The sequence below is a fragment of the Emys orbicularis genome, chromosome 1 (genome assembly GCF_028017835.1).
Source record: "Emys orbicularis isolate rEmyOrb1 chromosome 1, rEmyOrb1.hap1, whole genome shotgun sequence".
Taxonomy (NCBI): Eukaryota; Metazoa; Chordata; order Testudines; family Emydidae; genus Emys; species Emys orbicularis.
Genome location: NC_088683.1, coordinates 234,894,515 through 234,910,624, shown reverse-complemented (window position 1 = coordinate 234,910,624; position 16,110 = coordinate 234,894,515).

Here is a 16,110-nt window from a genome sequence, read left to right as displayed (position 1 = left end):
CAATTTTAATGAAGAAAGCAAGACTAGAAAATAATATATGTGAATCATGTAAGAGTTAATGGTGTGTTAGAAATCCTAACTTCTGAAAGCTGACTTCTGAGTGTTCATTTCTCGACCACAACATTGCATCATCTCCCGATTTTGTTTAATTAAATTTCCCTGTTTCCTTTAAAAGACAAAAGGGAGGAAGTTGGTGCTAAACCACAGAGCTCTCTTCCCTGAATTGAACAAAAGTTAACTGTGAGACATTCTTTATTAAAGAAGCTTTAATAACACAACCTGAAAAACCCAAAATAGAGTAATTCTAAAATCTGTGTATGAAATTGCTGACTTTGCACATAAAGTTGAGATTTACAGAACCAGTTTTCTTCAGACTTGGGCTGACATTTAAGTCTCACTGGGAACAACAAAACAAACTGAGTTTGATGTTTTTAGCTTGAGCTGATTTTGAGTTATGTGAGTGCAAAAATTCCACTTGGAACATATGGGGAAAGTGGTTTGTTTTGGGGTTTTTTTCTTCTGACATAACTCAACAGCTGAACCAATTTTGCTCAAACTTTCCAAGAAAACTCAAGCTGTGACCAAACACAGCATATTTCAGACCAAAAAGAATTTGTTTGAAAAAAGACTTACAATTAAACTGAAAAGGGAGGTGCCGGGAGAAAGCTTAAGATGAAAGCTAGAAGTTAACCTTAAATATAGTGGGTGCTACCATCACAGGTGAGGCTGTGTTTTAGCATTAGCAGGGACAGCCTTATGATTTACAGGGCGCCTAGCAAGAGCTAGAAGACAGGAAATCGGGCCATAAATTCTTGCTGCTTCCTTTCCCGTTGGCAGAGAGGAGCGAAGGCCTGGCAGTGAGAGACTGCCTCCCCATACATTCATGCTGCCAAAGATGCAGATTGTGTTGGAGGGTGAGTTTCAGAGTGTCCATGGATTCTGAGGCAGCAGTGGACACTTGCTTTGCTTGTTCTTAAAACCAGCTCTATTATCCTCACTATGCTTTTGTCCTTACGTGGAATAGCTGAGAGCTAATGGCTGGAGATCATGATTTAATCTGGAGCACGTCTTTCCCTTTGTGCCTTAAATTTCCAGTGATTATCCCATGTGTTTTTCCTTTCTTCCAGAATCTCTCCCATGCGATGCTATGCCCTATGTTTTTTCATTACTGCTGCAGCTTCACATTTTTTCCATGGAGATTATTCAGGGTATTATTCAGAGATTATACAGCATCATAGCAGGAGACTCCTTTATATGTGGTAACCAACCCATATAAAAACGTACCACAGTATTTTAAAGTAATGTTTCAAACCACTTCATCTCTCTGTAGAGATGCTGCTGTTTTAGGTGAGTGCTGTAGAATATAGTAGTATGTTTTCTCCTGATAAGACCAGGGGTCGGCAACCTACGGCACGCGTGCCAATTTTGAGTGGCACGCAGCTCCCTGCCGCGGTCCCAGCCCCCAGCCCCCCCGCCCACCGCTCTCCCCTGCGGGGGCAGGAGGCAAAAGCTTGGTCCTGCGGCAGCCAAGCTTCCCCCCTCCCCCGCTTCTTCCCCCCAGCGTGGTGCTTTCCTGCTCCGCCTCCTCTCCTTCCCTGGCCAATCAGCTGATGGCCCTAGCGAGGGGGAGGGGGAAGAGCGGCAGCGTGCACACAGCTCCGTAGAGGACGCAGAGAGAGGTAGGGACGGAGCCTGGGGGAAGGGGATGGAACAGGGCATATCCCTGGGCATATCCACGCCCCCACACCCCCATACTACTATATTCCATGAGCCGCTCAGGGCAGGGGGCTGGGAGCACCCCCACGAGCCGAGCATCCCAGCCTTCTGCCCTGTACCCCCCCACCCCAACACACACCCATCCCTCTGCCCTGAACCCCCCCACTCAGCCTTCTGCCCTGCACCCCCCATGCCCCCAGCTGTCTGCCCTGAACCCCCCACACCCCAACACACCCCCAGCCTTCTGCACTACGCCCCCCAGTCCTCTGCCCTGAACCCCCCACCCCAACACACACCCATCCCTCTGCCCTGCACCCCCCACACCCCAACACACCCCAAGCCCTCTGCCCTGCACCCCCACACCCCAAAACACACCCAGCCTTCTGCCCTGCACCCCCCACAGCCCCCAGCCCTCTGCCCTGATCTCTGAACCCCCCCACACACACCCCAGCCTTCTGCCCTGAACCCCCTCCCCCAGCCCTCTGCCCTGACCCCTGAACCCCCCCCCCCCCCGCCGCCGCCAGGTCTGGGGTCCCGGCCGCAGGCCCTAATCAGCCCTCTGCCGGCCTAGGTGAACAGAACCCCAGGCTGGCAGCGAGCGGAGCAGGCTGGTGGCGTAAGATCAGCATTTTAATTTAATTTTAATTGACGTTTCTTAAACATTTTGAAAACCTTGTTTACTTTACATACAATAGTTTAGTTATATAATATAGACTTATAGAAAGAGACCTTCTAAAAATGTTAAAATGTATTACTGGCACGCGAAACCTTAAATTAGAGTGAATAAATGAAGACTCGGCACACCGCTTCTGAAAGGTTTCCGACCCCTGTGATAGACCCAGAAGCATAATAATAATAATACTGTTAGTTTTAATCTCCTATTTTTTCCCTGGGTTGTCCAGATCTAACTGGTCTCCACTTTCTTAGGCTATATCATGCTTCCAAACAGGCTTGTACTATTTTCTTTGGGGGAGGGAGGCACTGTTCTAATTAAATGACCTTTTAAAATTTTAAGTTGATACGGAAGGTCAATAGATCAATCAATATGCTCATTTATGACTTTGAAAACCAACAGCTTTACATTGCCCACAGGTATTTTTAAACACAATTAAAATGCAGTTTAACATGCCAATGGTTCAGTCATGCCTTCACTAAACATATTTTGTAAATCATCACTCACTACCTTTTCTTTAATATTTAGAAGAATGTTCCATAACCTTTTAATTACCTTCAAGTGCACTGAAAATGATGCAGCATCATGTAGCTGTTATAACGTCATTTTCCTGTCTGTATATTGGTTGTTGATATGGAAAGATTTTTTAAAAGGGGAAAGAGATATTTCTTGTGTCAGGGCTGTGGGCAAATTCATCATCATGATACTTTTGAGGGTTAGAGTAAAGTAAGCATCTTTACCTGAAAGTATGAAAGGTGTTCATAAAATACTGGAAATTAAATATAGAAATGACTTTTTCTTTGTTGAGTATATGTCCGTGTGTACTCCGACGTAGGTGCACATGCATGCAAGATCAGTTTTTTTGACTAGCTGTGTCTGTCAGGGCTGCACATACACCCTCTGCCTCCTTGTGCCCCTGTGTGAGGTCATAAAGGACAGAGTCGTTGCAACCCCCCCATGGCAACAAGACAGAACTTGGCAAATGTTCAACCTGCTACTACTTACTCCTAGAGTCTTTAAAATATTTTTTTCACCAATTTTGTGAAAAAATCTTCCTTCATTCTTCATTAGGGCATTATCAGCAACTCTGCCATACAGAGGTCCAGCCACTTTGAACCAGCCACCATGCCCCTTGGTGGACTCCAAACCCTGCCTGTCCTATTATGAACTGATCCCTATCAAGATGGGCACAGTGGCTTTTCTACCCAGATAGATATGCTCTGTGTGTAAGTCCTTTTCCTCCACAAATCCAGGGAGGCTTGGCTCAAGCTACACCTGCAGGGGCAGTCCATTTGGATTGCTTCAGACCCAGAGGTGACCATCACTACCAGATCAAGGCGAGATAAATCAACATCAGCCAGTGCTCCTGTGAGTACACCTTATACTCTAGGATTGGACACTGGAAACAAGGCAAAGAGAGCACTGGCAGAACCAGACCTGGTGTCTTGGACACCAACCACCTCAACATCAATGAAATCTTCAGCACTGGACACCTCAGTATGGATGAACCTGGCACCAACATCCCAGAGAGTAAAGCCAGCATCTGTGCTCAGACATAAAGTTGACATTCTTTCACAGAGCTGGACGGAGCCCAGTATAGCACCAAATATGAAGGAAAGTCCCGGAAGGAGGACACACAAGAGCACTTCTCAAAGCACAGAGCCTCTGAGTTCTTGATCAGAGCAGGAATGGCACAGGGAACAAGAGACCAGGCACCAACCTCAGTACCCAGCAATGCTCTGATACACACCTGGAGGACACTGGATCATGTCCAGAGATGTTCCCTATTCCAAAGAGGTGACTGGTGCTGGAGATGGCCATTGATACCTTATCGCCCTATGGCACCACTGTTTGAAGAGAAGATATATCCCTCCTCACTATCACCAGTGTACTTGCTTTCACTGGTTTCAAGTACAAATCTGTCTTCTCTGCCCTCAAAGAAAGCACCAACCAGGGAGCTGTTATTCGCAGCTCCTCCCCAAATGGGATGTGAGTGGCATTGGGTTGGCCAGCCACAACCAAGCCAGTGCCCATATGGCATGCCATCTTGGCCACATCTCATGAATCCAGGAGCAGATCCCCCTCCCACATTTCCAGAAAGAGGAGGAGATCCCATTCCCCAGTGGCATCATTAGCCGGGCTGTTCGTGCCAAAACCAGATGTGGACCTCCAGGAGCAAGAAGCAACAGAAGGATTACATCAACCTTGTCTCCACCCAAGGAGTCGTCCTCATTGCCAGATGAGGCAATGACACCATCCCTGACACTCGGATGGACAACTTGAAAGCTTTTAATGACTTCCTGTCCCATATTGTGGAGACCCTGGTGTGACAGACCCAGACCAGTGGAGTACAGGATTCTGGTAGAGGGCAAATATACTGGTCACTGGATGAGTAGTTTTCTGTTCCCTGAGTGACCAGAGCAGGGGCTGCACTAGAGTAATCAGGAACCTGCTAGAACCAGTTAAGGCAGGCAGGCTAATTAGGACACCTGGAGCCAATTAAGAAGAAGCTGCTAGAATCAATTAAGGCAGGCTAATCAAGGCACCTGGGTTTTAAAAGGAGCTCACTTCAGTTTGTGGTGCGAGTGTGAGGAGCTGGGAGCAAGAGGCGCAAGGAGCTGAGAGTGAGAGGGTGTGCTGCTGGAGGACTGAGGAGCACAAGCGTTATCAGACACCAGGAGGAAGGTCCTGTGGTGAGAATAAGGAAGGTGTTTGGAGGAGGCCATGGGGAAGTAACCCAGGGAGTTGTAGCTGTCATGCAGCTGTTACAGGAGGCACTATAGACAGCTGCAGTCCACAGGGCCCTGGGCTGGAACCCGGAGTAGAGGGCGGGCCCGGGTTCCCCCCAAACCTCCCAATTGACCTGGACTGTGGGTTCTTCCAGAGGGGAAGATCTCTGGGCTGTTCCCCAACCCACATGGTGAATCTCTGAGGCAAGAAAATCCGCCAATAAGCGCAGGACCCACCAAGATAGAGGAGGAACTTTGTCACACTGGATACACTGCTCTACAGCCAAAATGCTTCTGAAATAAATGTAGTCAAACTTTACTAATTCTGGGTCACTGAGAACAAAAATGATGCTTAACATAGTTGATTGGCTCTAGTTTGCAAGATATGCTATTGGGTCAGTATATACGACCCTTGACTTGGGAATGGCGGAGGATAAGTGAGTTGTAAAGGGAAGGGATCTCAGTTTAAACCAGAAATGACTAAAATACATCTTTGACTGGATCTATGAATAAATCTATGACTGGGTTTGGACAGTACTTGCTTTTTAGGGAAAACAATGAATGATGCAATCTGAAGCTGGTATTGCGTCTGTCATAACTATAAAGGGAAGGGTAACAGCTCTCCTGTGTACAGTACTATAAAATCCCTCCTGGCCAGAGACTCCAAAATCCTTTTACCTGTAAAGGGTTAAGAAGCTCGGGTAACCTGGCTGACACCTGACCCAAAGGACCAATAAGGGGACAAGATACTTTCAAATCTTGGGGGGGGGGGGGAAGGCTTTTGTTTGTGCTCTTTGTTTAAGGGTTCGTTCGCTCTTGGGACTGAGAGGGACCAGACATCAATCCAGGTTCTCCACATCTTTCTAAACAAGTCTCTTTTATTTCAAACTTGTAAGTAAATAGCCAGGCAAGGCGTATTAGTTTTCCTTTGTTTTCTCAACTTGTAAATGTACCTTTTACTAGAGTGTTTATCTTTGTTTGCTGTACTTTGAACCTAAGACTAGAGGGGAGTCCTCTGAGCTCTTTAAGTTTGATTACCCTGTAAAGTTATTTTCCATACTGATTTTACAGAGATGATTTTTACCTTTTTCTTTAATTAAAAGCCTTCTTTTTAAGAACCTGATTGATTTTTTCCTTGTTTTAGATCCAAGGGGGTTGGATCTGTATTCACCAGGAGTTGGTGGGAGAAAGGAGGGGGATGGTCAATTTCTCCTTGTTTTAAGATCCAAGGGGTTTGGATCTGTATTCACCAGGAGTTGGTGGGAGAAAGGAGGGGGATGGTTAATTTCTCCTTGTCTTAAAATCCAAGGGGTTTGGATCTGTATTCACCAGGGAATTGGTGAAAGGTTTCTCAAGGCTTCCCAGGGAAGGGAATTAGCTTTGGGAATGGTGGCAGCGGACCAGATCTAAGCTGGTAGTTAAGCTTAGAAGTCTTCATGCAGGCCCCCACAGTTGTACCCTAAAGTTCAAAGTGGGGATACAGCCTTGACATGGTGGCATAGCGGTGGAGATCATTTTAAACCCAAAAGCCAGTAAGAGATTTTTTTTTCCTTCTAGCTGCTTGGAAAGCAGAGCTGAAGGTAGATGCATAACTTATCTCTTCTTGCCTGAAGGCAGAGGTGTTAAGTTTTTTTAACAAGAGCCTTTGTTAAGAGAAGGGTTCAATTAATGAGCAAACGACTGGTAAAAGGAATTTACAAGTTGAATTGTTTTTTTTTTCTTTTTACATCCTCGGGAGTAGCTAGTTAGAAAGTCTCTGTTAACTCAGCAGCAACCTGAGCTGAGTACATCCCAGTTTCAGTCAACTGCAAAGGGGTGTGACCCAGCACAAGAAAACAGAAAAATGACTACAAAAGAAGAAAAAGCCAAAGAGGAGGCCCACAAGAGCGCTATGGAGCTGAAAGAAAAAGAGATAGAGCTGAGAGAAAGAGAAGAGAAAGCCAAAGAGGGGGCCCACAAGAGAGAGATGGAGCTGAAAGAAAGAGAAGAAAAAGCCAAAGAGGAGGCCCACAAGAGAGAGATGGAGCTGAAAGAAAAAGAGATAGAGCTAAAAGAAAAAGAAAGGGAGGAGAGAGAAAAAGAAAGGAAGCATGAACTGGAAGTAGCAAGGGCTAGGGCGGATACAACAGCCAGTCCTAACAACCCCTCTCCAGGTACCACTTCCCATCCCAGAAAATTCCCCACCTACAAGGCAGGCGATGATACTTAGAGGCCTTCTTAGAAAATTTTGAAAGGCCTGCCTTGGATACAGCATCGCTGCAGACCAGTACATGGTAGAGCTGAGGCCGCAGCTCAGTGGACCCTTAGCAGAGGTGGCGGCTGAAATGCCTAAGGAACACATGAACAGTTATGAACTTTTTAAAAACAAGGCCAGACTCAGAATGGGGCTAACACCCGAGCATGCCCGTCGGCGGTTCAGAGCCCTAAGGTGGAAACCAGACGTGTCATTTACCCGGCATGCCTACCACATTGACAAAAATTGTGATGCCTGGGTATCAGGAGCAAATGTTAAATCTCTGGAAGATCTGGTTTCCCTAGTAAAAATGGAGCAGTTTTTAGAGGGTGTTCCTGAGGAAATAGAAAGGTACATCCTAGATAGGAAGCCCAAAACTGTAACCGAGGCGGGGGAGATTGGAGCCAAATGGGTGGAGGTGGCAGAAAAGAAAAAAACTAGTAGCAGTTGGAGCGAATATCAGAAAGGGCAAGCCGAAACAAAACCTTACCACCGGGGACAACCCAAGGCCCCACCCACATCCCAAGGGAAACCCCAGATGCCTTCTCACCCCACAACACCAGTCTCCATCAACCAACATCGCCCCGGTGATACCTTAGCAGGGCGATGTTTTAAATGTAATGAACTGGGGCATATAAAGGCTCACTGCCCCAAGAACCCCAACCGATTACAGTTCATTACACCCCAATCACACCAAAGATCCCCAGACCCAGATGCCTCTCTCATACCCTCGGAGCGAAGGGAAACTTTGAGAGTGGGCGGAAAGAAGGTTATCGCTTGGAGGGACACCGGGACACAAGTGTCAACTATCCACCAATCCCTAGTGGACCCCAAACTCATCAACCCGGAGGCTACAGTGACAATTCAACCCTTCGTGTCACAGTCTGTAACCTTGCCTACAGCCCAGTTGCATGTCCAGTACAAGGGCTGGTCAGGAATGTGGACTTTTGCAGTCTATGACAATTATCCCATACCCCATGCTGCTGGGGGAAGACTTGGCCAACCATGTGAAGCTAGCCAAGAGGGTGGGAATAGTCACCCGCAGCCAGGCTAAGCAAGCTTTCACCCCCATCCCTGTTCCTGAGCCGTCCACCAGGGCCCCGTCTGTGTTACCAGAGACCCAAACAAAGGTGGTGGAACCGGATCCCCTGCCAATGACTGCAACAGCCGTAGTGGATCCAATCCCAGAGACCCAGCCAAAGCCAGTCCCAGAACCGGAACTGGCAACGCAGCCAGCACCAGAACCATTGCCAGCACTGAGTCCAGCGCTTGCAAACCCGTCTACAACTCCAACGCCAGAGGGCACCAGCGAGCCTGAACTGGCGGAAGCAGCAGATAACCCTACCCAAGAGGCTCAGCCAGAGCCTGAAATACCACCTAGTGCACCAGCGGACAGCGGTTCACAGTCAATGGAAACAGCCCCAGCACCTGCATCGCTTCCAGATTGGCCAACCCCCAGTCCACAGTCCAAGGAGGAACTGATGTCTCCAGCATCAAGGGAACAGTTCCAGGCCGAGCAGGAAGCAGATGACAGCCTTCAGAAAGCTTGGGCGGCGGCACGGAGCACCCCACCGCCTCTCAGCTCTCCTAACCGATCCCGGTTTGTTGTAGAACAAGGACTTTTATACAAGGAGACTCTTTCTGGTGGGCACCAGGAAGACTGGCATCCTCAAAGACAGTTGGTAGTTCCCACTAAGTATCGGGTAAAGCTCTTGAGCTTAGCCCATGATCATCCCAGTGGCCATTCTGGGGTGAACAGAACCAAAGACCGGTTGGGGAAGTCCTTCCACTGGGAGGGAATGGGCAAGGACGTTGCTAATTATGTCCGGTCTTGTGAGGTGTGCCAACGATTGGGAAAGTCCCAAGACCAGGTTAAAGCCCCTCTCCAGCCACTATCCATAATTGAGGTCCCATTTCAGCGAGTAGCTGTGGATATTCTGGGTCCTTTCCCAAAGAAGACACCCAGAGGAAAGCAGTACGTACTGACTTTCATGGATTTTGCTACCCGATGGCCGGAAGCTGTACCCTTAAGCATCACCAGGGCTAAAAGTGTGTGCCAGGCATTAGCAGACATTTTTGCCAGGGTAGGGTGGCCCTCCGACATCCTTACAGGATTTCCTGGCAGGGACCATGAAAAACCTGTGGGAAACTCATGGGGTGAATCACTTGGTTGCCACCCCTCATCACCATCAAACCAATGGTCTGGTGGAGAGGTTTAATGGAACTTTGGGGGCCATGATACGTAAATTCGTAAATGAACACTCCAATGATTGGGACCTAGTGTTGCAGCAGTTGCTTTTTGCCTACAGGGCTGTACCACATCCCCGTTTAGGATTTTCACCATTTGAACTTGTGTATGGCCGCGAGGTTAAGGGGCCATTACAGTTGGTGAAGCAGCAATGGGAGGGGTTTACGCTTTCTCCAGGAACTAACATTCTAGACTTTGTAAGCAACCTACAAAGCACCCTCCGACACTCTTTAGCCCTTGCTAAAGAAAACCTAAAGGATGCTCAGGAAGAGCAAAAGGCCTGGTATGATAAACATTCCAGAGAACGGTCCTTCAAAGTAGGAGACCAAGTCATGGTCTTAAAGGCGCTCCAGGCCCATAAAATGGAAGCGTCGTGGGAAGGACCATTCACGGTCCAGGAGCGCCTAGGAGCTGTTAACTATCTCATAGCCTCCCCCACCTCCAACATAAAGCCTAAGGTATACCATGTTAATTCTCTTAAGCCCTTTTATTCCAGAGAATTAAACGTTTGCCAGTTTACAGCCCAGGAAACAGATGACGCGGAGTGGCCTGAAGGTGTCTACTACGAAGGAAAAAAGGATGGTGGCGTGGAAGAGGTGAACCTTTCCACGACCCTTGGACGTCTGCAGCGACAGCAGATCAAGGAGCTGTGCACAAGCTTTGCACCAATTTTCTCAGCCACTCCAGGACGGACCGAACGGGCATACCACTCCATTGACACAGAACACCTGGAGCACCTGGAAAAAGTCTTCGAGCGCATCCGGCAGGCAGGACTAACTGTTAAGGCTAAAAAGTGTCAAATAGGCCAAAACAGAGTGACGTATCTGGGGCACCAGGTGGGTCAAGGAACTATAAATCCCCTACAGGCCAAAGTGGATGCTATCCAAAAGTGGCCGGTTCCAAAGTCAAAGAAACAGGTCCAATCCTTCTTAGGCTTGGCCGGATATTACAGGCGATTTGTACCACACTACAGCCAAATCGCCGCCCCGCTGACAAACCTAACCAGAAAGAAACAGCCAAATGCAGTTCAGTGGACTGATGAGTGTCAAAAGGCCTTTAACCAGCTTAAGGCAACACTCATGTCTGACCCTGTGCTAAGGGCCCCAGACTTTGACAAACCGTTCCTAGTAACCACAGATGCCTCCGAGCGAGGCGTGGGAGCAGTTTTAATGCAGGAAGGACCGGATCAAGAATTCCATCCTGTCGTGTTTCTCAGCAAGAAACTGTCTGAAAGGGAAAGCCACTGGTCAATCAGCGAAAAGGAATGCTACGCCATTGTGTACGCGCTGGAAAAGCTACGCCCATATGTTTGGGGACGGCGTTTCCAACTACAAACAGACCATGCTGCGCTACAGTGGCTTCATACCGCCAAGGGGAATAACAAAAAACTTCTTCGGTGGAGTTTAGCTCTCCAAGATTTTGATTTTGAAATACAACGCATTTCAGGAGCTTCTAACAAAGTGGCTGATGCACTCTCCCGGGAAAGTTTCCCAGAGTCAACTGGTTAAAAATTGTTCTTGGACTGGAACATATTGTTAGTTTTTATTTAATCAGTAGTATGTCTAAAGGTCCATGTGTCTTATTAACTCTGTTTTTTCCTAGAGCTCCAGGAAGAAATCACAGCCAGTGTGGAACCGGACGTCCAACACTATCTGTGATTTGGGGGGCGTGTTATAACTATAAAGGGAAGGGTAACAGCTCTCCTGTGTACAGTACTATAAAATCCCTCCTGGCCAGAGACTCCAAAATCCTTTTACCTGTAAAGGGTTAAGAAGCTCGGGTAACCTGGCTGACACCTGACCCAAAGGACCAATAAGGGGACAAGATACTTTCAAATCTTGGGGGGGGGGAAGGCTTTTGTTTGTGCTCTTTGTTTAAGGGTTCGTTCGCTCTTGGGACTGAGAGGGACCAGACATCAATCCAGGTTCTCCACATCTTTCTAAACAAGTCTCTCCTATTTCAAACTTGTAAGTAAATAGCCAGGCAAGGCGTATTAGTTTTCCTTTGTTTTCTCAACTTGTAAATGTACCTTTTACTAGAGTGTTTATCTTTGTTTGCTGTACTTTGAACCTAAGACTAGAGGGGAGTCCTCTGAGCTCTTTAAATTTGATTACCCTGTAAAGTTATTTTCCATACTGATTTTACAGAGATGATTTTTACCTTTTTCTTTAATTAAAAGCCTTCTTTTTAAGAACCTGATTGATTTTTTCCTTGTTTTAGATCCAAGGGGGTTGGATCTGTATTCACCAGGAGTTGGTGGGAGAAAGGAGGGGGATGGTCAATTTCTCCTTGTTTTAAGATCCAAGGGGTTTGGATCTGTATTCACCAGGGAATTGGTGAAAGGTTTCTCAAGGCTTCCCAGGGAAGGGAATTAGCTTTGGGATGGTGGCAGCGGACCAGATCTAAGCTGGTAGTTAAGCTTAGAAGTCTTCATGCAGGTCCCCACAGTTGTACCCTAAAGTTCAAAGTGGGGATACAGCCTTGACAGCGTCATACATGATATGAATTGCATCATGTTATTCCTAGAAGTCATGGATGATGCAATCATAACGAAGCTTACATCACTCTGCGGAACAAATTGCCCTATATCAGCTCTAGAAATCATACAGTGTCGTGCTCTTATTCGTCAGTGTTTGATTTTGCAAAGGGACACATTTCTGTTTAGCCAAAGTGAGCAGAGATGCCTTGTACTTGTGTGAACAGTGCAGATAACTTCTGCTATGTTTGTGGTGAAGTGACTTTTGCATCACAAAAGCGCAGTATAACCACTATGGTTAAGAAAGCCTATCAGCTTTATTTTGGCTGCAAAATTGGAGATCAGGACAAGAGGTGGGCCCCACACATATGCTGCAACACTTGTGCAACAAATCTTCGCCAGTGGTTGAACAGGAAAAGGAAATCTATGCCTTTTGCAGTGCCAATGATTTGGAGAGAGCCAACAGATCATACCAGCAATTGTTACTTCTGCATGGTGCCTCCAGTTGGGAAAGGTGTTAAAGAAGAAAAAGTGGACTGTGCATTATCCAAACATTCCATCAGCTATACTCCCAGTACCCCACGGAGAAGGACTGCCGGTTCCTGATGCACCAGAATCATTCTCACTTGAGTCAGACGAGGAAGAGGATGAAACTTCTGGTCCTGAACCATCAATGTCACAGGACCCACATTTTCTCCCATCCTCCTCCTCTGAACCACACCTCATAACACAAGGTGAACTGAATGACCTTGTCAGGGATTTGGAACTACCCAAGAGTAAGGCAGAGCTGTTGGGCTCCAGACTACAGCAGTGGAATCTCCTGGCAGGTGATGTTAGGGTTTCCATGTTCCGTGACCGTCAAAAGGATCTTGTCCCATTCTTCTTCATGGAAGGTGATCTTGTAGCCTGCAACAACATCGATGGTGTGATGGCAGCCCTCAACATCGTTCACGATCCAGATGAGTGGAGACTGTTCATTGATTCATCGAAGACGAGTCTTAAAGCTGTTTTACTGCATAATGGCAATGTTTTGCCATCAATTCCAGTTGGTCATGCAGGCCATATGAAGGAAACCTATGACAACATGAAACAACTTTTGAGGTGCATAAACTATGACCAACATCAGTGGCAGCTTTGTGGCGATTTGAAGGTTGTTGCTCTCTTGCTTGGTCTGCAGACTGGATACACAAAGTACTGCTGTTTTCTCTGTGAATGGGATAGTGTGCAAGAGATTCCCACTACATCAGGAAAGATTGGCCACTCCGACAGTCATTGGAGCCTGGGAGGAAAAGTGTTCAGCATCCACCACTTGTTGAATCAAGGAAGATTTTGTTACCACCCTTACACATCAAGCTGGGTCTGATGAAGAACTTTGTCAAGGCCATTGACAAAACACAAGCAGCTTTCAAGTACCTCCGTGGAAAATTTCCAAGGTTAAGTGAAGCTAAGATAAAGGAAGGTGTCTTTGTTGGTCCTCAGATTCGTGAACTTCTTCGAGATGATGCATTTGACCATGCACTGCATGGCAAGGAAAAGACGGCATGGAAAGCCTTCCAGTTAGTGACAATAAATTTTCTCGGAAACAACAAGGCAGACAACTACAGGTTGTTGGTGGAAAACTTCCTCAAGGCATACAAAAGCCTTGGTTGCAACATGTCACTAAAGATACATTTTTTGCACTCTCATCTAGATTTTTTTCCACCGAACCTCGGAGCAGTGAGCGATGAGCACGGCGAGCGATTTCACCAGGACGTTGCAACAATGGAGAAACACTATCAGGGCAAATGGAGCCCATCAATGCTTGCAGACTATTGCTGCACAGTGACAAGAGATGCTCCATTTAATGAATATAAGAGACAAGCCAAGAAGCGCCAGTAGACACTGAATAGGACTAAACTATGTACAGAATAGTTTTTTGCCTTTTGTTTCATAATAAATTTTATTTATATAACCCTTTTGCTGATTTTGAAAGTGTTACATAAACAGGACAGGTGAAATATTATCATGTAAAGCAACCATAAACACATGAAAAGACCTAGGTTTACAATTTATGATTAAAACTCGACTAGCTACACAATATACATAGACATAAAATGTAAAAACTTAAATATCTTAGAAACAGTAGCCAATCAGTTGTTTTAATTGTCATATTTGAACTCAGCACATCAAAATACATAATAAATAGCACATTTTATCTCTGAAGCAGACGACTTCTCAAAAATTGTAGACCAGTGATATTGAGACTACATTTATATGAGAGAAGTCTCACCAACTCTTTGACATTTTGAGTGCCACATAACATTGGCCAGAATTTCCCTCCCTATTAACAGTCGATCCTGGAACTGGGCAAAGGACCATGTAAAACCCTACTCTTCCTCCCACTTTTAAAGGAACAGAGAAGAGAGATCAGGCGCCCCCAAAGGGGCACTTTACAACTATCCCAAACCCAAGTTCCCTGGTTGTTTTGGCAGCTGAGGAAAAATCACAAAAGAGATACGTACAGACAAAAATCCCAAAACGTTTGACCTTTATCGATGTAAGGCACATTTTGTCATCCTCACTGCAGCTTTGGGTGGGTGAACTACCAGGTTCTGTTTAACAAATACAATTTCCTCACTTGGAGAGGGTCACTCACTTCCTATTTTATATCCCACAGGGAAACGGGTAAGTTAAAGGAGATCATGAAGGAGGGTTAGTTGGTCATGAGAATATCTCTACCGGCAGCCATTGATGCATCTGATATTCCCTCAAGGTTGATGGCTACAGCTGTCACTGTGAAACTGGTCTCATGGCACCAGGTATCTGAAGGTACCATGGTACCATATGAAATACAGGCTATTACAAAGGACCAGCCCTTCAAAGAGATGGAGCTCTTCAGACAGAAAACAAACACAGCACTCTGCTCCCTCAAGGGCCACACTACGGTCCTTAGGGATTTACCCATTGGCCCTCTATAGGAAGTCATAGAATTACCAGAGGACAGTGTCCTACTCCTGAAGCTGACAGTCACAGTACCCACAAAGAAAGAAGCCCAAGTACTCTAGGGAGTGCCAGTTTTCTGCCTCTTTGTCTAACCCAGCCCCATCTGAGGCAGCAGATTTGACTGGAGAGTCGAGTCATACTGGAGTCAATCTGGAACCTGCACCCACCTTTGGGAATCGCCTTGGTCCTTTCTACCAGGCCTGAGTGGCCATTACAGCTGACTGGTTCATGGCTTTTGATTTGGAGGATGCATATTTCCATATAGCTATACACCAGATCCACAGGAAGTATCTAAGACTCATAGTGGGACCAAATCATTCCCAGTACCAGGTACAGCCATCCAGACTCTCCATGACACTGAGAGTCTTCATGAAGTAGCAGCACAATTCAGGAAGAAAGACATTCCCATCTATTCTTACCTGGACAATTGGCTGATCAAGGGCAGATCCCTGCAGGAGATGGCAACAAGCCTAGAATATACCCTCTCCCTGTTCTCTCAGAGCTCCTGGTGAACTATGAAAAATTGTCTCTAACCCTATCACAAACTATATTTCACAGACTATAGTTCATAGGAGCCTTGATTGACTCCATGGTGGCAGGAGTGTACCTCCCCAAAGACCGGTTCCTGTTGATGCAGTCACTCTTACTCGGACTAGAATCAAACCTGATTACGATAGCATGGACATGTCTGGGGCTGCTAGGTCAGATATGACTCCACTTGCCAGACTTCACTTGAGACTGCCCTAAATCTGTCCCTCTGTGAAACACCAAATGAGCAAAAAGATTTTGGTTACACTTCACATCATTGCAGAACTGAAATGGTGGAAGGAACCCAAAAATGTGTGTGGAAGGTGTGCCATTCTCTGATTTCCCCCCCCCCCCAGTCAATGTCTTTAATCACAGATGCATCAGGCACAGGTTGGGAGCCCACCTGGACCATCAAAAATGCAAGGGACCTGGTCCCCAGAAGACGTCTGGTCCATATCATTTTCCTGGAATTCAGAGCCATCAGGCTAGTATGCCTGTTCTTCAAAACTCCATAGTGCAGACCCT